Here is a 23472-nt window from a genome sequence, read left to right as displayed (position 1 = left end):
GTTTTTCTAGCAATTTTACTCTGTTAGCGTACGTTATAACATCTTCATCGATTTTTTGATATACACAACCCAGCTCTCCCTGAAGTTGATTAACATTTTTAGTTGATTCGTAAATCTGTTTCAAATATTCAGTTAATTGAGATACGCTATTAAAATTTTGATCTTGAATAGTACGATGCGCTTCACCGACTGTTCTAGTTCTAATTATTTTAGTAAATTGTAGCTCAGCTTCATCCGATAGCATAGATTTTGCTTCTTCACAACCTTCGATAAAATAATTAATTGGAATATTTGCACCGTCAAAATAAGGTATGGCTTCAACCGTGTATTTAAGAGTAGCAAAAGGATTAGGATGTGCCATTTTTAAATCTTCAATTTTATTTTCTTGATTACCATTTGCTATCTCGAAATTACTATTATCAAATGTATTTGCTCGTAATGTGATATCGTTGGAATCTCCAGGCGAACCAAGAACAGCCGCGAATTTATCTCCTGAAATTATCGTTTCATCCAAGGAAAACGTGACATTTTTAGGATCGGATTCAGAGGGGTTGGGGGTACCCCAACTTTTTGTTGGGGTAGAAGTGTATGGTGTATTTTATGTATTTGTTTTGGACTTTGATCTTGCTTGGTTTTCTAAGGCAAGTTTGTAAAGTTTATCTATTTCATCCTTATTTGAGATCTCGAGATCATTCTCACTTCCAAAGATCGCACTTTTCATCCCGGACGAGTCCCAAAACTTTACGAGTTCTGCTACGTTCAGCCCAGAATAAATTGTAAAATTAAGAACTAAGAATTTAAATGGATTGAATGGATTCGGAAGGACGAACAGTTGCTCTCTCGAGAGTCAGGTGTGGAAACGTGATCTCGAGTCGAACGCACTGTTTATGTCTCGGCACTGAATCAACGATAAGAATCGCTATGATCTCGCTGTAGACGTACATTCGTCGGTCGTTTTTTTTTGTAAAAAAACTTAATTCTTATTACCAGGGAAAGACTTCGTGCGATCAATGGGATGGGGAAAAGAGATCGAGGGCTTTAAAAAAAATAAAAATTAAAATTAAACATTGATTTTAATTGACAAAATAAATATTTACATAAAAAGAACGGAAGAAACAAGAGAACAAACATTTGTGTAGATATGTATATGTATATGTAATATGCGGGTATTATATAAGTGCGGAGGACATTGGGTACGATTCTTACGAGGGAGAGTATGAGTGAATCTTTGGTATGATAATCCTATCCGGTAATACAATTAATATTCTCTGGTTAACTTAAACTAATGATTACATAATAAAGAAAATGAAAAAAAGATTACAAAAGTATATAATAAGAAAAATAATAAAAATTGTATATAATGTATGTATCGTGTGACTGAAGATTATTACATGAGAATTAAGGAAAGGAGTATTCTTAATGTTCTTCGGGAGTTGAAGTTATTAGGTCGACAGGATGGGATTCGTCTTCTAAATCTAAATCTTCAAAAAGAGGTTCACCATCGCGAAATAGAGGACTTGGGGATAGAGCGTAGAAATCGATGAGATATCTGCATCGGATGGATGCACTGAAGAATAACTAGGTGTGATTGGTTGATATTGTCGTTGTATCGGGAGGGAGAAGAAATAGAGTTAGATGAAGATGTTGAAGGTTGGTTTAGAGAGGATTCAGGAGTAGTAATAGCTAATGTTGACGATGCGATCTGCTCTTTCGATATCTGTTTAGATTTCTGGATTCGGCCCTGACTTTTGCGTCGATTCCAACTGCCAGAATGACGACGATGAGATCGTTTTTTAGTATCGCGTTGTCGAACTTTAGAAACTAGGACTTCTGTTTGATTTATTACGAGGAAAAGGATTGATAAATGAAGAAAAGTGTGAATGCGTATGAGAGAGAAAGGAAAGAACGACGGGAGCTTCGCATAGTTCAGACCAGTTCAATGAGAGAGAGAGAGAGAGAGGGAGAGGGGAGGGAGAAAGGGGGAGAGAGAGAGAGAGAGAGAGGGGGGAGAGGAAGAAGAAAGAAGAAGAAACACGGGAACCTCGCATAGATCGGACAAGTTTAATGAGAGAGAGAAAGGAAAGAGGAAGAACAACGAGAGCCTTGCTCATACCAGTTCAATGAGAGAGAGAGAGAGAGAGAGAGGAAAGGGAAGAAAGGGAAGATTAGAGTGTCATGGAACAGAGAAAAAAAAAGAAAAATCTGAAATTTATAATTGATTAATAATTAATGATTGTAGAACTCACTGTTGATTAGCTGGGGCGATTACTGAAAATATGAGTCTCAACTTCTCTTCAGAAAGTTAGTATCTTCGTGCAATTGAACGGTTGATTGAATGGATAGAAGTGACACTAATAAATATCTTAATAATGTTGCCGCGGTTCGGAAGCAGTCCTATTTATATTGGATGATCAGGATCTGAATCTTGGTTGAACAGCAAGGGCGCTAGCAGGATTTCTGAGATGTGTGTATGTGTATGGGGGGGGAATGTGGGTGTGTGTGGAGGTGTGTGAGTGTGGGTGTATGCGTGCGTGCGTGCGTGTAAAAACAGTTTTATGTAATTAGGCTTGCATTAAGATTGCAATTATAAATTTATAAATTAGTTTACAAAATGAAAGAAAATGCGTTATATGTGCAATGCGTTATACGGATATGTATCTATATGTATTCATACATATAGAAGTGGTTTTATGTTATAAAGAATGCGTTAGGAATGAACTTAATTTTTAAACTAAAATCTAGTTTATAATGAATAAAATAAGAAAGTGCGATGTATGTACGATGCGTGTACATGTGTGTGTATATACAGTATTCTATACATATGTATAGAAACGGTTTAATGTAATAAAGCGTGTGTTATTATAAGTCAGTTTATGAAATATAAAGTATGTAAATGCTTTATATATACGATGCGTATGTGTGTGTATGTGTATAAAATGCGTTTAAAAATAAAATGATTTCTAGAATTCGGCTAAACGGATAATCCCTATTATCCTAATCGCGGAAGTATACCGATGTTACATCTTGACGACTGCACGATTCTCCTCTTTCGGATATCAGTTATTAGAATTTAGTTAAGCAGATAAACGGATGACACATGTTCTGTTACGATCGCGACGGTTACGCAACTGATCTCTTCCGGATCCCGGGAGTCGGTTCTAAAAATTTGGCTAAGCGGATAATCCCTATTATCCTAATCGCGGAAAAACAACACGTGTACAGATGTTTTCTTCAACGAAATCATATATATATATATATATATATATATATATATATATATATATAGTACTCTTAAAGGCACGGAGGGCACACTGCTACTTCCTTTTTTCACGCGGTCAGAACATTTTCAGTTTATCAGTTGTCAATAATTCAATCAGTCGGTGTCAGTCGAAATAAATCAACAATTTCACCAAGTACAAGTACAAGTGACCAAGTTTCCTGGCGACACCGTTACCACCTTCATCATCTCGCAGGTCCCAAGTCTCCGGCATTCCAGAGTAACAGTAAGTTTAATTACACATAGAAAAATTCCCTAATAATAGTTTTCGGGTCTCTTCTCCTTATATTTTCTCATTCCTCCCTTACATCCTTTCTATTCTCTGCCGTTCTCCTTACACTTCTACTCTCTTTTTCTTTTCTTTTTTCTTTCTTTCTTGGCTTCAGCCGTCGAACCTCTCGGGCTCCCTATGCGTTGCACTCAGCAAGTTCATGGCTGCCAAGTAATTCGGCAAAATCTGCTTCTTCTCTGTTGGCTTCGGCCGTCGAACCTCACTGACTCTCTATGCGTTGTGGAATACTCAGCAGATTCATGGCCGCCGAGTAATTCGGCAAAATCTGCTTCTTCTCTTTTTTATCTCCTCTCTTACAATTTTCTCTTTCCCTTCTTAATTTCTCTCCTGTCAGATCTCTCGGTTTCCTGAAATATTTCAGAGATAGCCTTAAGGTTCACGACCAATGACATTTCCTTCATATTCCAAATCCATTTCTTCTAGTGAAATCTGCATCATCCTCTCTTTCCGACGCTCAGAGACGGAGGCGAACCCTGAAGAGGCTCCGTTATCGTCGCAACAAGCGAGCTCGTCAATCAGGGAACTATCCCTCGCCTAGGAGGTTTTGACATATGCCGAAGAAACCACGAGTTGTTCCAGCAGGAGACCCCATTATTTGTATATATCTCCTCTGTCCTATTCCCCGATTCAGACCATCTGAATCTGAATCACCCCCAGATTTTAGCGCACTCTTCCCAGAGCGCCATGACACTAACCTCCAGATATATCCAGATTTCCGCACCCAGAAATCCTTGGACGAGTTCTGCGAACCCCGGACTCCTTCCCCTCCTCCCCTAGACCTCACTATCGGAAACTCGACCTCCTCTCCGAAACAACCACAGATAACAAAATACAAATTTAATTTAAATAGATTAACAACGTAAGATAAAATTATCAAATACAGATTAAAAATACTAAACTATGTAAGATAAGAATAATTAGAATATAGACAAACATACAAAAAATAATAGAATTTGTACACAGAAACCAAATAATACATCCGTCAATTTTTAGAACATTTATATTACATGAATTTCTGTACGTAACACCCTTTTTCTTTTTTTTATTATTTTATCAAATGTAAATATATCGTCAGTAAATGTATTTCAATGCAAGAAATAATGACACGGATCTTGTAGCTAGCTAAACTTGTAATCGTTTTAAAATTATTAATTACATGTAAAATTTAAATTATTTATCGTTTTAGTTATTTCCTTCCTCTTTCATTCCCCGTTATCCCAAGATTCGCGCATGATCCTGTCCCTGGCAAAAGAGATTAAATTCTCTTGCCTAAATTACGGACGCACGTCACGCAGTCGAAGTCATAGCGTCTTTTCCAAGACGTTGACTCGCACTTGTGGCACAGTGTGTCCGACTCGTAGGGACGCCTCAGCGCGCCCACCTGCGAGAGGGTATTTGGAGCGTCCTTCCAAGCTCCATCCATTTTCAAAAAAAAATATTTACCTCGGGCTGGACGTAACATAATAAGCATGTGTTGAAATTGAAACTTGTTTTAAAATCTATATTTTATTTATAAAATATAAGAAATTTATGAAAATACGTTACAACCAAGATTAGTTTTGATTTATAAGTTACAAATAAAAAAAAATTTTTATATTATTAAAAAAAGTCTATTCTTTCTTATCTTTTTTCATCTCTTCTTATAAAGGTACAATATTCTTTTTTACATGTTTCTTAAACTGCATTATTTGCCTTTACTATTTCATTACATTTTTGATCTAGCAGCGCCAAGACTTTTGTATATTTTAATATTTTTTTATTTCTACTTAATTGTTTTATTTTATATTGCTACCTCTTATATTCGTTTTAATTCCCTTACAGAGATGCTATTGGATTGTCAGAAAAGTCATGACGTATTTTTTTTATGTTTTTCAAAGGTCATTTACTAATATAAAGAACAAAGATCAATCAATAATATATTGCCGTTTTGTTCGATAACCTTTTGCCATCTTTCAGTGAGTAATAATTAAAGGTCCTGTCTTTATCGGCGAAAAACTGAACAAGGTGCTGATTTATAGCCTCATCTGAATTAAACGTTATACCATGCAAGGAGTTTTGAAGAGAGCGAAACAAGTGGAAGTCTGATGGCGCAAAGTTAGGCGAGTATGGTGAGTGTGACAACATCCCATCTAAGCTCTAATAATTTTTGACAGGTGGTCAAACTTGTGTGTCTCGCGTTGTGATGAAACACAACTCCTTTACGATTAACGAGTTCTGGACGTTTCTGGATGATGGATTCGTTTAAACTGTCCAATTGTCGACAGTACACATTCGAATTGATTGTTTCGTTCCTTTGTAAGAGCTCGAAAAACACGACACCTTTAAAATCCTACCATACTAAGAGCATAACCTTCCTCTAATGAATGTTTGCTTTTGAATGCCATTTGAGGTGAATCATCACGTCGGGACCGCTTGCGCACCACATTGTTGTAAACAATCCATTTCTCATCATCATCAGTCGCTTCAAAAAAAGTTTCCTCACATTTAATGAGCATATCGCAGATGTTTATACGCGCCGTCAAATGAACTTCTTTGAGTTCATGAGGAACTCAAATATCGAGCTTGCTTACGTATCCCAGCTTCTTCAGGTGGTCGTAAACACTTGAATGATGGATGTTCAATGTTTCTGCAATCTCTCGTGTCGTGTAACGTGGATTTGACTCAATCAATGCCTTTATTTTGTCGTCATCAACCTCGGTCATCCCTGACCGAGAAGCGTCGTTGAGGTCAATATCACCAGCACGGAATCGTGAATCATCGTTGGCATTGACATTGTTGTAGAGCATTGTCACCGTAACTTTATACAATTTTTCACAAACTGGACGCACATTCTTCCCTTTACAGAAATAAAACAATAATATATGGCGAAAATGCACAGTTTGATCTTCCATCTTCAACTTGTTATGAAATCTCCAAAACTCAACCAAATCGCTCAATTTTTTTTTTAGAATGAAGTTATAACTGTCAGCTGTCAAATGACATGCCAATAACATAGATGCAAATGATTCTAGTACTTCCAAAAATGAACTACCGTCATCTGTTACAAAAATCGTTATGACTTTTCCGACAATCCAATATATCACGTAGACGTTTACAATTAGACCGATCACTTCGACGCTATATATAAAATGGCGCAATTATTTTTATTTCATTACTTTTTTGTAGAAAATTAAACTATTTACATTAAACAAGCATTCTTATCTTATATATGATAAACCACACTTAAAATATTATAATCTTTCGTAACATAATAGTGAAATGATATTTATAATACTTTTTTTTCAAAATTATGGTAGTATTTTGATATAATAAATAATCACATACACTCAGATTATGTGATATACTCACAAACTACGCATACATGTTCATTAGAGGATATAGTCAACGAAAACTTGACATCACTTTTGTCTCTTTCTATATCTACATTAGGTATTTCTATAATAAATCTGTTTTAATATTATTGGAAATATTATTCGAATTTTATATATATATATATATATATATATATATAAGATATAATACATATAAATATATATATATATATATATATATATATATAAAATTCGAATAATATTTTACACTTTTCCCATCGATACTCTAACCTCTTTAACCCCTCCAAATAGTAGTTGGCGTCTTGCTCCGCAAAATAGGCGTTTCCGTATGCGATGACCTCCTTGTTCGATGAAAATCTTTGTCCTCCAAGCGAAACTTTAAGCTTAGGAAACAGGAAAAAGTTGCTGGGGGTCAGATCTGGTGAAATGTGAGCAGGTGCGTTGTCTTAATGGAACAGCACTTTCTTCTTCTTCAAATGCGGCCGTTTTTTTGCAATTTCTGCCTTCAGCTTATCAAGTAATGATGCATAATACGCTCCCGTTATTGTTTTAACTTTTTCAAGATAGTCAATACACACAATTCCGCGACTACCCCAAAAAACAGTCGCCATTACCTTCCCAGCTGATGGAATCGTCTTCACTTTTTTCGGAGCAGGTTCATTCTTTGCAGTCCACTGTTTTGACTGTTCTTTTGTCTCTGGAGTGTAGTGGTGGATCCAAGTTTCATCTACAGTTATGAATCGACGCAAAAAATCTGACTTGTTTCGAACCGCTCCAACAGGACCTTGGAAATGTTCATTCGAATTCGTTTTTGGTCCAAAGTGAGCAAGCGCGGCATCCAACGCGCGGATAGTTTGCGCATATCCAACTTCAGTCAATATATGACAAACGCATTCTTTCGATATGCCCATAGTCTCTGCTATCTCTCTAATCTTGATTCGACGGTCGTCCAGTATCATTTGGTGAACATTTTCAATGTTATTAGCGATGTCGCAGTTTTTGGCCGTTTCCCGAACATTCTTCATCAGCCAAGCTGGTACGACCACGTTTAAATTCAGCTGCCCATCTTTTTACGGTGGCAAATGATGGGGCAGAGTCCCCGTAAACAGCATCCAACTCGATTTTAATTTGCGTAGGCGTATTGTCTTTCAAATGTAAGAATTTAATCACGGTACAATATTCATTTTTTTCCATTTTTACAAAAACACTGACATCGACTGACACAAACTGTCAAACAACAACTGAGCGTCCAAAATGGCTGAAATTTTCACAAAAGTCTTTCAAAGTATATACGAGGAGAGTCTGAAAAGTTTTGAGCCTTAACATGAAGATGACATTACTCGTCAAAATCATTCTAGTACTACAATAGTATATGCTTTGAAAGACTTTTGTGAAAATTTCAGCAATTTTGGACGCTCAGTTGTTGTTGCCGCGCTTGCTCACTTTGGACCAAAAACGAATTCGAATGAACATTTCCAAGGCCCTGTTGGAGCGGTTCAAGCGAAACGAGTCAGATTTTTTGCGTCGATTCAACTGTAGATGAAACTTGGATCCACCACTACACTCCAGAGACAAAAAAACAGTCAAAACAGTGGACCGCAAAGGGTGAACCTGCTCCGAAAAAGGTGAAGACGGTTCCATCAGTTGGAAAGGTAATGGCGACTGTTTTTTGGGATAGTCACGGAATTGTGTGTATCGACTATCTTGAAACAGGTAAAACAATAACAGGAGTGTATTACACATCATTACTTGATAAGCTGAAGGCAGAAATTGCAAAAAAACGGCCGCATTTGAAGAAAAAGTGCTGTTCCATCAAGACAACGCACCTGCTCACACTTCGACGGTCGCCATGATCAAAATTCACGAACTGCACTTCGAATTGGTTGACCACTCATCGTATTCACCAGATCTGGTCCCCAGCGACTTTTTCCTGTTTCCTAAGCTTAAAGTTTCGCTTGGAGGACAGAGATTTTCATCGAACGAGGAGGTCATCGCATACGTAAACGCCTATTTTGCGGAGCAAGATGCCAACTACTATTTGGAGGAGTTAAAGAGGTTAGAGTATCGATGGGAAAAGTGTATCGATTTAAAAGGAGATTATGTTGAAAAATAAAACTATATTTGACCGAAGAAATATTTGTTTCTCTGTTAAGCTCAAAACTTTTCAGACTACCCTTGTATGTTGTGTAGTTATAAATTTATCAATTTTTTTGACATTTTCTGTAACAATAATACATAAACATCTTTAACTCTCCACTGTCTTCTTTCAATTCGCTCATCGTTAACTTCGATCCAATTAGATTTTCCTTCTCTGCATATACTGACATAATGACCATCATTGATACACGATACACGAACCATAATGAAGCACAACATTCATTACTTTATACAACTGCCCAGCTATTGATACTTTAGTCGTTGGAACAGGTTTAAGTTAGATGTTATTTTCATCAGTTAACATCTTGAAATAAACACAGCATTAAACAAATAATAATTATTTCTTTTGTCAATGTTATTTCATTTATAAGATCCGTCCTCGCCGAACGGTATCATGCGAATTCGAGTGCACGGACGTACTTGTCGGTTGCCAGATTCGGAAATAATAAAAGCTGACTCAGATATTGAATAAATATATTTATTTAATTTGATAATGCGAATACACAGCGGTATAGATTCGCTCAGCGCGCTGTTGTGTTATGACTTGTTCGTTGTGCGTCTTGCGGTGCGCGTGAAGTATGCACCCGGAGAGCGAGGCACGTGCGTCGGGGCGAGTGATTGGTTCGCGGCGGGGCCTACTAATCGCGTAGACACCTAATTTAAACTTGTAGGCACGTGATTGATTGAACGGTGGTTTGTCGATAGCGCCAGCAGTGCACGATGCGCTGTTCGCTGTTGCCGCGTGATAGATGCGCTGTCAAATGTCAGGAGTGAGAATGTCAGGGACCGAGAATGCTTCGTCCCATGTGCTCGTGTGATGGCAGGAGTGACGAGACCGAGAATGCTCCGTCTCGGAGTTGAAAGATAGGAGAAACGAATGACAAGTATGCTTGATAGTGATTGAGAATGTTCCGTCCCGATTTGCTCGTATCGATAGAGGAAAGCGTTGAGACTGAGAATGCTCTATCTCGGAGAAGCGAGAGCCAAGTATGCTTGACGGGGACTGAGAATACTCTGCTCTGATTTTTCACTTTTGCACAATATGATATTAGTGTCAAGTATGCTCGGAGATCAGGAATGCCTAATCGCGGTTTCTGAATATCGGTTGGAGATAGAGACGATTCGGAGAATCGGATCGGTTTAGTTGTTTTACCGGCCAGGTTTATATACCTATCGAGTTTTGTTATTATGTAGTTTGCAAAATAACGCGGGTCGTCGGCGGTATTTTGTCACGCACGTGATGAGTACGTGTTGTTGCGCACGATCGGTGTGTTCGGTATTACAGGAGCGCGTGATGGTCGATGTGTTCAGTAGCGGGCGGAGCCCGGTCACATCTATGTTAGAATGGTGCGCGGAAGGCATATCGTCACACATTTCTAAATATTATATCTTTTTCGGTACAGTGCTCACATGATTCATTATGTAATTGACGCCACTGTTATAAAATGTTATATTTAACAAATCATTAAGATTATAACTCTTTCTCTTCAAGTTATTAATAGGAATTGAACTAATAATATTGTTATCAATAATACTTCTTGTATTTCCATAAATTTTGCACCGTTTAATACTAGTTACTTGATGCTCGATCAGATTTCTAATACAGTTCTAATACAGTTATATTTTTCGCAAATAGCTATAAGAAAATTAAATACATTTCGTTTTACAGTACAGTTTACTCGAAAAATATTCTCCTAAATATTGTCGTATTGAGTATGTATTCAAATTATCCATTCCATTTTCGTATCGATGCATTAACGTAAAACATTTAATTTATCAATTATATAGCTGTTGTTTGATGGTATTTAAGTGCAAAAAACATTATAATATCGCGTAGCATAAAATCTTATCTGTATTTTGGAAACCACGTAAAATTGAAGTAGAATTTTGTTGAATTTTCCAACATGATGGTCCTTGAACAGAAGTAATAATTTTTGGCAATAACCATAAGATATCATTTTTATGCAATGACATTATTTTGAAACGGTAATAATTTCTGCTTCTGGTTTGTATATCTGTTTTAGATGATTATATTCAATAATAGCTTCTTCACTGTTAACTACGAAGAATCGAAATTAATTAAATGTAATCCTTCTAAAGAAGTTACTCGTGACAAGGCAACATAGCTTGGCCATAATTAAATACAGAATTACTGATATTTATAACAGAACTTTGTAAGCTTAATCCTTGCCTTTTATGAATAGTAATATCATCATTCAAATTTAATGGAAAATATTTTTTGATGACATTTGCTTTCTCTATTACCTCAAATTTAACTTAATCTTTCAATAAAATATTCCGAACCTGATGATAAGAGAAGTATCTTATCTTTCCATTGTTACGTCCAGTGGACTCCACTTTCTTTATTTTCCAAAAAGACGAATAATATAATTTTTTTCATATAAGAATATTGATTTCTTCTTCCATTAATAAGATATTGAATTATATGAAATTGAATTTCAAGAAACAAGAGAAAGATTTGCTGCTCTGATTATTATAATGATACGCTTAATTTTAAAAGGAAATTTAGAAGAATTTTTAATAACATATGCAAAGAATTATTAGTCCAGAGTTATAGCCATCGCAAATCCGAATACTGTCACCTTGGCACGTGCGAAGGAGATATCTAATGTAAATATCCTCATACACACACACACACACACACACACACACACACACACACACACACACACACACACACACACACACACATATATATATATGTATATACAGGGTGTTCCAGGGTTGAGATACGTATTGGGGGTGTCGAAAAGATCGAGGGGAACAAAAAAGTCTAATATTATTTTGTAATATTCGCTCTAATTTTCGAGTTATAAAATAAAATATCCGAACCAATGACGACTCCGAAGTACGACTTACTGCGCCTAGCTTGTGGGCGCGCGGCACGCGGTGAGAGTTGACGTGTCGTTGTTCAGGCGATGACATGTTACCTCTCTCTCATCGCGCGCCGCGCGATCATAAACTAGGCGCAATAGGTCGTGCTATGACGTGATATCACCGCTCATTGATTCGGATATTTTATTTTATAACTCGAAAATTAAAGCAAATATCAAAATAATATGAGACTTTTTTGTTCCCCTTGATCTCTTCTACACCATCAATGCGACTTGTAACTCTGAAATATCCTGTATATTATTATTGCATGCATAACGCAATTTTATATCTTGGCTATCATAAACTAATTTATGCATACACAAACATCGCATCATATATTTAAAAATAAAAAGAATCGCCAAGTGTACGCACGTATGTATGTATGTGAAAGATTATTACAAGTTTATGCATACTATGTATGTAAAAACTTAAGTACATGTCTTTGTATCCAAAGATCCAAATATTATATTACAAAATTACGTTATCTTACTGATTTTCAAATAATATATTTTTCAAATAATACTCACCTGTAATAATATGTATTATTTGTATCAAAAATTTAATAAGTGGCGCCAAGTTATAGTTATAGTTATCTCGAAAGTTCAATATACAATATACAACTGCTTTTAAAAAATAAAACTCATGTGATATGTATTTTTATATTCCCATTAAAGCCTTCTTATTCTAACTCAAATGACAGTAATTCTAATTCTTTTTAAAAAATAATGATATCATGAAATTGTATCACTTAACTTAATTCAAATAATATATATCCAATCTAAGTGATATATTTCTTAAAAATATCATGTATACCATTTATATAAAAGATTTGATATCAATAATTGACGCCAAGTTATATAAAGTATTATATTTCATAGTTTTCGAAAAATAAGACCTAATAATATATCTATTAATTATATCTATAAAATCTTATATCTATTTATATCTATAAAGGATTTGATGTTTCATATAATAATAACGTTTCATTAAACGTATTAAACACTGATATGTTTTCTAACTAATTACTATTAGAATTCCAAAACAATTTCAATATTGCATGATATATATAATTGTACTATTCTGCTATATAATTGTACTATTCTGCTATATATTTTAAATAGAGCGATATATTTAGATAATAATACATATTAATAATAATACATATTATTAGAAATATAGAGCGTCATGCAGACTAAGTATCTTGATAGTAAGCGAGGGACCCCGAGTTCAAATCCAGTTGGTCTCCGTTTATTTTTCCGAATTTAATAAATATCTTTCAATACTATACTAATTATACTTTAATAATTATACTTTGTGTGCGCTGATACAAAGTTGATATAATATTGATATAACATATTGATATGGTGCTATGCGTCTGCAAGGAACGGGTGCTGTGCGCCTGCAAAGAACGAGTGCTATGCGCCTGCAAGGAACGGGTATTGTGCGCCCGCAAGGAACAGGTGCTGTGCGCTTGCAAGGAACGGATGCTGTGCGCCTGCAAGGAACGGATGCTATGCGCCTATAAGGAACGGGTGCTGTGCGCCTGCAAGGAACGGATGCTGTGCGCCTAAAAGGAACGAATACTAGGCATTTCCAATAAATGCTGTTGTGCATTAACATAAAATACTGTACGCTAATACAAAGGAATGGATGCTATGCGCTTGTAAAGAACGGGTGCTATGCGTCTGACAGCAAAGTAGACGCTATTATCAAAAAAGTTTATCGTTCGTATTTTTTTAATAAAATGTCCATTTTTATTATAATAAAATGTCTATAAAGATAAAAGATATTTTAACATCTGCCAATAGAATATTATTGAATATTATTGAACGAGGCGAATGGCTTACGGACTCACATATGGAACATTTTCAAAATCTTTTACGAAATTGTTCACAATATGCACCTTTTGAAACATGACGAATACAGTTATCTGATACAATACAACTTATAAATGTAGATAAAAAGCATGTACAAATATTATACAGTTCATTTGATATATTTAATGGACATTGGGTATGTAGCTATTACGATAGAAAAAATATATTTATATATGATTTCTTAAATAATAAAACTTTGTATAAACATTACGAACAATTTTTAAAAAGATTATTTCCAACATACGATTTTCAGAAACGTCCTATCAAATTTTCTACTGTGCAGCGTCAATCAAACTGTAGTGATTGTGATGTTTTCGCTATAGCTTTTACGACTTCTTGTTATTTAACATTAAATCTGACAAAGTGAAATATGAACATAAGTTAATGCGCTCGTATTTAATATAAATTCTTGAAACAAATGTAATTGAACATTTTCCTGCAATATAGTGTTGTTCAAAAAGTATTTTTATTAACAGTAAAACAAACGAGAGAAACTGAAGCAATTTGTATACGAACGATACGTCAACATGAGACGGAATAACAAAAATCGAATCGATTAAGAAAATATCGCGGTAATTATATTACTAAACAAAAATTAAATATCTAACAATACAATAAAGGATTATACGAGCCAAGCTGGATAACAATTATTAATTTATTCTTTTAATATCAATTTACAAATAAGATCGCGATAAACATAAACAAAAAACAAACAACGTTTCGTTCTTACTGTGATCTTCATCAGTGTGTAATCTTGGATTAAAATAACCGACAAAATATTCGTAAGTAAACTTATTAAAGGATGAAAGGAAGTACGCCTTACGGTTTTTCGATGATGTAAAATGATTAAGTAAAATAGTTAATGCTTCAAAACATTATAAAAGAAATACAATTATCGCAGAATGTTTCTAAAAAAATACTAATAAATAATTAACGCAAACTAATAATATTCAAACTGAACAAAAATAAATGTTCTCAAAATCGATATCTAGAAAACTTAGAAAATAATGCTACTGAAAAACGTCATCAATATAAACAAGATATAGATAATAATTGTGTTATAAAATATTATCAACAGAATCTAGAAGAAAATTGTACTAAAAAACGTTGTCTAATAAATAAGAAGGAAGGTGTGCGTCACAGCGGAGCCCGATCACGAACCAGTCGTGAAAACTCATAATTATTTTGCGAAAAAATACCACCTCAACCAGGATCGAACCTGGATCTCCTGCTTACCGGACAGACATCTTATCATTTCGACTACAGAGGCATATGATGATATTTGTCACAAATAATGTATTTAGAATAATACGTCAACAATACAATGATACACATATATATTGTGATATATATACTGTAACGGAGCATCCGAAAGATGCTCCGTTGCTAGCGCGCGCTAATGCGGCCCGCACCATCCGGGGCCGCCCGAACACTCCCGATCGCGACCGACCGACACACGCGCGCCGGCGAGCTGTCACGCATCGACGACGTGATCAGCTATTTTACTTAACAAACGCTAACTAACTAAACGGTGACACGTGGCGCAGAGACGGGTATAAATACCCGACGAATTTTGGGAAAAAGACACAGTCCTATCCACTCCTCCGATCTGTCCGTTACCAACAACCGTTCCGATCAGAACAGCGAGAGAAGATTCTCTCAAAGAATACCGAGCGTTCTCCGTATTCTTGTTCTATTCCTTCTCGAAAAATCGGAGTGTTCTTAGATTTTTCGCTCCACAAGAATATCGAGTGTTCTCGATATTCTTGTTCCGCTCTTCTCGGGAAAAATCGGAGTGTTCTCGGATTTTTCTCTTCACGACAATACCGAGCGTTCTCAGTATTGTCGCTCCATCTCACCTCGAAAGTCGGAGCGTTCTCGGACTTTCCCGCGACATCCACTCCAAGTGTCACAGCCAGCGTCGACGGTTGCCTAGCAACGCACACGCACGGACCTGGTTGCATGGCAACGCGTTACCGATACGACTCCCGGCATCCGTCATATCCGCAATCAAATCGCGTTATGAGCATCGCAAAGCGACCGGCGGTACCACGAACGAACGACCGCGCCGCGAGAGACGTCACAAATTATTGTAAATTAATTAAAGCCCGGCGGCCACAACGCATCTCCTGAACCCGGCATCCGACGAGCGATAACCGAGCGCACGTTCCCGCGTCCGTGCCGAGGAATAAAAAACCGAGCGCGCAGGAACGCACCGTTACAATACATATATCACATATATGTATACATGAATATTGTGATATATATATATATATATATATATATATATATATATCACAATATACATATATACATGTATATTCTTTCGAATCTGTATCAACAGAATTTAGAAAAAAAATTGTGCTAAAATATGTTGTCGATATTAACAGAATTCAGAAAAAAATCTCGCTAAAAAACGTTGTCTATACCAACAGCATTTAGAAAAAAGTCGTGCTAAAAAACGAATGCGTTATTTAAAAAATTTTCAGCATGAACTAGATAGACGAAAAAAAATTATGATCATAAGTGACTGTACAACAAAGGAGAAAAAGAAGTTAAAATTCAATTTTGTTAAAAATAATTGCGATATTCCCAAAAATATTATTAGAAAATATGAAAAGTTTTGGTCACGCAATTATATAAAATTTCATAATTTTAAAACAATTGAAGACATTTATAACAAACTTGATATTAAAAATTACGTTGAAAAATGATTAGAAGCTGAAAAAATCGTACGTTGTTGTATGCATATTCGAGACAATTATATTCGCAATATGTATAAAATATTAACTTTACTAATGTTACATCTAGCCCGGAGTAAAATTGGAAAATTGAGAATTAAGGGGATCCTAAAGCGAAGAACGAACTCCGACGACCTTCCGCTAATGCCATCTAAATGGAATTAAAGAAATGTCGATAACGATCGACAATTTAAAAAGTATTAAAATTTAAAAGTCTATATTATCGACATGACTAATTCCGTTTACTATCATATTAATTTTTATCATTTTACTACAAAAATAAATGAAAACATTGACAATACATGTATATATTGTATATATGTATTGTCAATGCAGTAGTCATTGTTCACGATGTTCGCTATGTCCAATATCTTTATATCAGAATACGAAGGATATTACATGTATTTTTTTTTCAAAGAAAACATGTATATACGCACATACGTAGTGGAGCGACTTTTTGCTATGTCTATAGAAAGACATGGAACTATTTGTACTATTGCTATTGATTAATTATCTACAATATCTAGTACAAATATATATATATATATATATATATATATATATATATATATATATATACAAAATTTTAGTAAATTTTGCGATAACATTGCATATTCTTCCAGTATACATGTGTGTGTGTGTGTGTGTGTGTGTGTGTGTGTGTGTGTGTGTGTGTGTGTGTGTGTGTGTGTGTGTGTGTGTGTGTGTGTGTGTGTGTGTGTGTGTGTGTGTGTGTGTGTGTGTGTGTGTGTGTGTGTGTGTGTGTGTGTGTGTGTGTGTGTGTGTGTGTGTGTGTGTGTGTGTGTGTGTGTGTGTGTGCTCTCCAATTGTTTACAAATACGTTTACAAATGCATTTGTAATAATCGGTATCATCCGAATAGACGTTTTTGGCATTCATTTTGCCAGTAACGTCAAACAGACGCTTCTGATTATAATTTTTATCAATATCATCCAAATAGACGCTTCTGACATTGACGACACACTTTTCATTATTGCACTAATTATAAAAATATAATTGTGGATAAAATGGTTATGAAAAGAGCGCTTTCTTCAGAGTACGTAACTTCATGTCACGCTCTGTCTCGATTGTGATTATTTTGACCATACCGCGGCGGGTTCTCGTGCGCTCGGCGCTCGACAACATTGGCCGAAGAGAATAGAAATATCATCCTACTCTCTCGCATCGAAGCGACGTGAGTAGAGAATAGGAATATCGTTGTACTTTCTCGCGCTCGCGACGCGTATGAGAAGGAAATAGAAATATTATCGTACTCTTTCGCGCAATGTGCGTCGTGCAAAGGTCCATCGTCTTTTGATTATTGTTCACTGTTGCTAACATAGTATAGCGAATGAAATTGAAAAGAATAAACAGACATTAACAATGCATAAAGAGAAACGAAAATCGTTATATATAATCGTATATAATTTTATGTATAAAAATTATAATTGTGTAATAAATAAGAATATGTATGAAATTATTTTCTCAAAATAAATGTATAATATGTTCCGAAAATCTCTAAGAAATTCACAGTTTTAAGTAATTAATTACAAATTCGACAAGACATTATTGAACGATAAATGAAATAATCAAATTATATTATTTCTTCTTTCTCTCTCCTTTTTATTTGATATAAGCAAAAATATGCGTAACTTATTGACTTTGTAATTAATTATTCGAAATATAGTAAATTTCCCATTTCTAAAAATCGGAATATATACAATAAGATTGTAATAAGAAAATAATTTCGTATTTATTCTTACTCATTTTATTATTATATTCTTCAGTTATTATCTATATATATTCAGTTATATATTCAGTTATTATAATCTTATTATAAAATTATATAACAGATTATTATAGCAAGTAAAGCATATGATTATATATAACAATTTTCGAATTTCTTCATACATCGATTTCATATCTGCTTATTTTTTTTAATTCATAATGTATTTATCAACAATAATGAGCATTAACCAAGTACGTCGGAGACGCTCCGTATGGTGCATGGAGCGCAAAAGAGTATGATAATATTTCTATTTCCTTCTCATACGTGTCGTGAGCGCGAGAGAGTACACTGATATTCCTATTTTCTACTCACGGCGCTTCGGCGCGAGAGTAATAAATTTGATGTGCGATAGTAAACAAGAGAATGAATTATGTAATAAATTGTATGTAATAATGTAATAAAATAGAGCTTTTTCGCAAATATCTGTAACAAACGTTTTCTTAATTATTTCAATTGTGCATACATCAGAAATATCAGAATCAAACCAATCATCAACGGAATTCTACATTGATAGAGTGGCAATGTATTAGACTTGTCAAAAGCAACTTGCGAAAAGCCTGCATTCAATCCACATCTACACTCCATTAGGAGATGCTATGTACTCCTACTTCCTTTTTTCTATCTTTCATACATGAAATATAAACTGATAAATTTAATTAGAGTAAAAAATTTTTAATAACATTTTATTTGCAAAATTATTATGGCGCTGTATATTTGTGAATTTTTATCATAGTACGGGTATATCTTTAAAAATATAAACAATTTATTAGATGTACAAAAAAGTTCTGAGATTTTTTTTGTAAAATTTAATCTTTATTCAAAAACAAACAAAAAAATATTAATCAGCGAAAGATTCCCCGTTTGCATCAACGACTTTTGCCATCTTTCGGGTAGCTTGCGAATTCCTTGACGATAGAAGCTCACCGGCTTCGAAGCGATAAAGTCATCAATGCATTTTTGTATCTCTTCAAATCTCACGAAATGTGTATCAGCCAAATGATGCTGCAGCGATCGGAATAGGTAGTAATCGGAAGGCGCCATGTCTGGGCTATACCCCGCGTGCGGGAGAAGTTCCCAGCCTAACGCAAAGATATGGTCCTGAGTCACTTTCGCAACATGTGGTCGAGCATTGTCATGAAACAAGATTACTTTACGACGTCCTTGGCCAGTAAATGGCCTCTTTTCTTCTAATGCATCGCTCAAATTGGTCAATTGTTGTTGGTAGCGGTCTGCCGTGATTGTTTCACCCGGTTGTAACAACTCGTAATACAACACACCTTTCGAATCCCACCAGATACAGAGCAAAACCTTCTTGGCGTGGATATTGGGCTTTGGCGTCGATATTGAAGGTTGACCAGGGTCAACCCATGATTTTCTACGTTTAAGGTTATCATAAAGAATCCACTTTTCATCGCCTATAATGATTTTGTGCAGAAAATCTTTTTTCCGAAACTTTGAAAGCAAAGTGAGTGCAGTGTCACGCCGACGATTTTTGTTGTCTTCGGACAATTCATGCGGAACCCATCTGCCTTCCTTCTGAACCTTTCCCGTATCGTATGTAAACGTACGGAAATGGTTTGCTGCGTAACGCCAAGCTGTTCTGCAAGCTCCTTTTTAGTTTGCGCAGAGTTTATATCCAGCAGTGCTTGCAATTCGTCCGTTTTCAATCTTTTGAGGGCGTCCAGCACGCGGTTCATCTTCAAGACTGAAATCTCCTTAGCGAAATTTTTGATACCATCTTTTACATGTAGTATGACTTACGGCATTCTCTCCATATGCAGCACAAATCATTGCAGTGGCTTCAGCAGCATTTTTCTTCAGATGAAACGCGAAGTGGATGGAAAATCGAATATGCTCTTTTGTTATTGCCATCGTGAACACTATTGATTTTTGAGGTTATGTGCATTAAACGCCAAACCGTATGGCATTTTAGAAGGCCAAATGTCAACACTTTAAAACCGCAAAACGGCGGGAAGATATATAAAATTTAAATTGTTATTTCGGTTGTATGAAATCTAAAGCTCAGAACTTTTTTGTACACTTAATATATATAATTGGACGTTACATATATATAATATATATATGTATATATATATATATATATATATATATATAATATATATATGTATATATATATATATATATAGATATTATATATTACATTATTTCTATATATATGTATGCATATATATATATATAAGAGGTTAGAGTATCGATGGGAAAAGTGTATCGACTCGAAAAGGAGATTATGTTGAAAAACTATATTTAATTTACCGAAAAAATACTTGTTTCTATGTTAGGGTCAAAACTTTTCAGACTACCCTCGTATATGTGTGTGTGTATATATATATATATATCTTATTATATATATATCTCTTTAATACCTCCAAATAGTAGTTGGCGTCTTGCTCCGCAAAATAGGCGTTTACGTATGCGATGATCATCTCGTTCGATGAAAATCTCTGTCCTCCAAGTGAAACTTTAAGCTTAGAAAACAGAAAAAAGTCGCTGGGGGCCAGATCTGGTGAATACGGTGGATGGTCAACTAATTCGAAGTGCAGTTCGTGAATTTTGGCCATGGCGACCGCCGAAATGTGAGCAGGTGCGTTGTCTTGACGGAACAGCACTTTCTTCTTCTTCAAATGCGGTCGTTTTTTTGCAATTTCTGCCTTCAGCTTATCAAGTAATGATGCGTAATACGCTCCTGTTATTGTTTTACCTTTTTCAAGATAGTCGATACACACAATTCCATGACTATCCCAAAAAACAGTCGCCATTACCTTTCTAGCTGATGGAACCGTCTTCATCTTTTTCGGAGCAGGTTCACCCTTTGCAGTCCACTGTTTTGACTGTTCTTTTATCTCTGTGTAGTGATGGATCCAAGTTTCATCTACAGTTATGAATCGACGCAAAAAATCTGTCTCGTTTCGCTTGAACCGCTCCAACAGGGCCTTAGAAATGTTCATTCGAATTCGTTTTTGGTCCAAAGTAAGCAAGCGCGGCATCCAACGCGCGGATAGCTTGCGCATATCACATATAGAGTTGCGGAATAGCTAGATATGATAGCAAAGATATTCGGAAAGCTTGCGGAAGAGTTGCGGAATGATTGCAGAGATATACGGAAATTGTGAGAAAGTTGCGGAATGTTTTCAGAGATATACAGAAAGATTGCGGAGATATGCGGAAAAAGTATGGGAGGGTTGCGGAATGATTGCGAAAGTATGCGGAAAAATTGCGGAGCGGATGCGGAGATATATGGAGAGATTGCGGAAAGAGAGAAAATATATAAAGAGACTGCGGATGATCGTGAAATTATATAATATTCATATTTCGCGCTGAAGGCTTTATCGCCGCCGCCGCGTAGTGGTGAAAATTGCAACTGTAGTCCATACGTACATAGGGCGACGACAATAATAACGACATTTCTTAAAAGTAAATTTCTAGGTATCGGACTTTGGATCGTAATATTTCCATTCATGCGATACGGAAAGGAAAAACTAAAAACGCTTTTATTATATAATTCAAACCTAAAGTATCAATTGCGTTTATTTAAAAAAATTGATCGGTTCAGTCGTTACTGAGATCCGATAATGTTAATAGTTAGCAACTCGGCTCGCGTAAAGAAACACGGCCGATCTCGCGCTCGTAAAGCATTGGTAACGAGCCACGACCGTCTCTCGATACCACGCACACATATCGCACGCTTCGCGTCTTCGTGGAAAACAATTGATCGCGACGGTTCGCGAGAATACGTAAACATCGCGCTCGCACACCGCACGCCCCGCACCTCCGAAACTACATGCCTCCGACAATTCGATTTAAACTACCCAAGCGAACTCAAAAGCAAAAAATGATATTATTATCTTGTCCAATCCGTTGGTCATACACTTCGCAAAAAAACATGGCTAAATACTTTGTTACTATTATACAAACTGTTATTTAAATTATTAAAATAAAATTTGTAAATACCTTTCGTTGTCTCTGTCGTTGTCACTTATCTCATCTGGCTAATCGATTGACCATCTATCCGCGCAGAGAAATGAGACCGTTTTAACATTATATTAATTGTAAGTGTTTATCTGTAGGTGTTTATCTGTAAGTGTTCATGCAGTTTTCTACTCTCATATTTTATCAGTTCGCTGTAGATGTCTCCGGGTTCCGACGTTATTTTTTGCTATTTTTTAAAGTGCAATGTTTTTCCACTTCCTTTAATCTTATGGATCATCCTGTTGTTCTTATGTTATACGAGGGTAGAAAAGGTCTGAAAAGTTTTGAGCCCTAACATAAAGATGACGTTACTCGTCAAAACCATTCTAGTACTACAATAGTATATGCTTTGAAAGACTTTTGTGAAAATTTCAGCCATTTTGGACGCTCAGTTGTTATTTGACAGTCGATGTCAGTGTTTTTGTAAAAATGGAAAAAATTTAATATCGTGCCGTAATTAAATTCTTACATTTGAAAGGCAATACGCCTGCGCAAATTAAAATCGAATTGGACGCTGTTTACGGGGACTCTGCTCCATCATTTGCCACCGTAAAAAGATGGACAGCTGAATTTAAACATGGTAGTACTAGCTTGGCTGATGATGAGCGTTCGGGACGGCCAAAAATTACGACCACCGCTGATAACAGAAAATGTTCCACCAAATGGTACTGGACGACCGTCGAATCAAGGTTAGAGAGATAGCAGAGGCTATGAGCATATCGAAAGAACGCGTTTGTCATATATTGACTGAAGAATTGGATATGCGCAAGCTATCCGCGCGTTGGGTGCTGCGCTTGCTCACTTTGGACCAAAAACGAATTCGAATGAACATTTCCAAGGTGCTGTTGGAGCGGTTCAAGCGAAACGAGTCAGATTTTTTGCGTCGATTCATAACTGTAGATGAAACTTGGATCCACCATTACACTCCAGAGACAAAAGAACAGTGGACTGCAAAGAGTGAACCTGCTTCGAAAAAGATGAAGACGGTTCCATCAGCTGAGAAGGTAATGGCAATTATTTTTTGGGATAGTCACGGAATTGTGTGTATCGATTATCTTGAAAAAGGTAAAACAATAACGGGAGCGTATTACGCATCATTACTTGATAAGCTGAAGACAGAAATTGC

At 35.8% G+C, this 23472-nt stretch overlaps 1 protein-coding gene across 11 annotated transcripts in view; it reads left to right on the top strand.

Moving 5' to 3' along the window:
- LOC105427296 (chromatin assembly factor 1, p105 subunit) overlaps nt 1–23472 on the top strand; it is a 798730-nt gene that overhangs the window by 207223 nt on the left and 568035 nt on the right. The window contains exon 1 of one of the 11 annotated variants that reach the window (XM_089078298.1): nt 3305–5677. The exons of the other annotated variants lie outside the window; for them this stretch is intronic. The gene's annotated coding sequence lies outside the window, so the exon portion shown is untranslated. Of the gene's footprint in view, nt 1–3304; nt 5678–23472 lie in introns of those variants that run through there. 11 annotated transcript variants of the gene reach the window in all.

The sequence above is a fragment of the Pogonomyrmex barbatus genome, unplaced genomic scaffold (genome assembly GCF_055798465.1).
Source record: "Pogonomyrmex barbatus isolate J1 unplaced genomic scaffold, ASM5579846v1 scaffold22, whole genome shotgun sequence".
Taxonomy (NCBI): domain Eukaryota; kingdom Metazoa; phylum Arthropoda; class Insecta; order Hymenoptera; family Formicidae; genus Pogonomyrmex; species Pogonomyrmex barbatus.
This window is presented reverse-complemented; position numbering and strand designations above follow the sequence as displayed.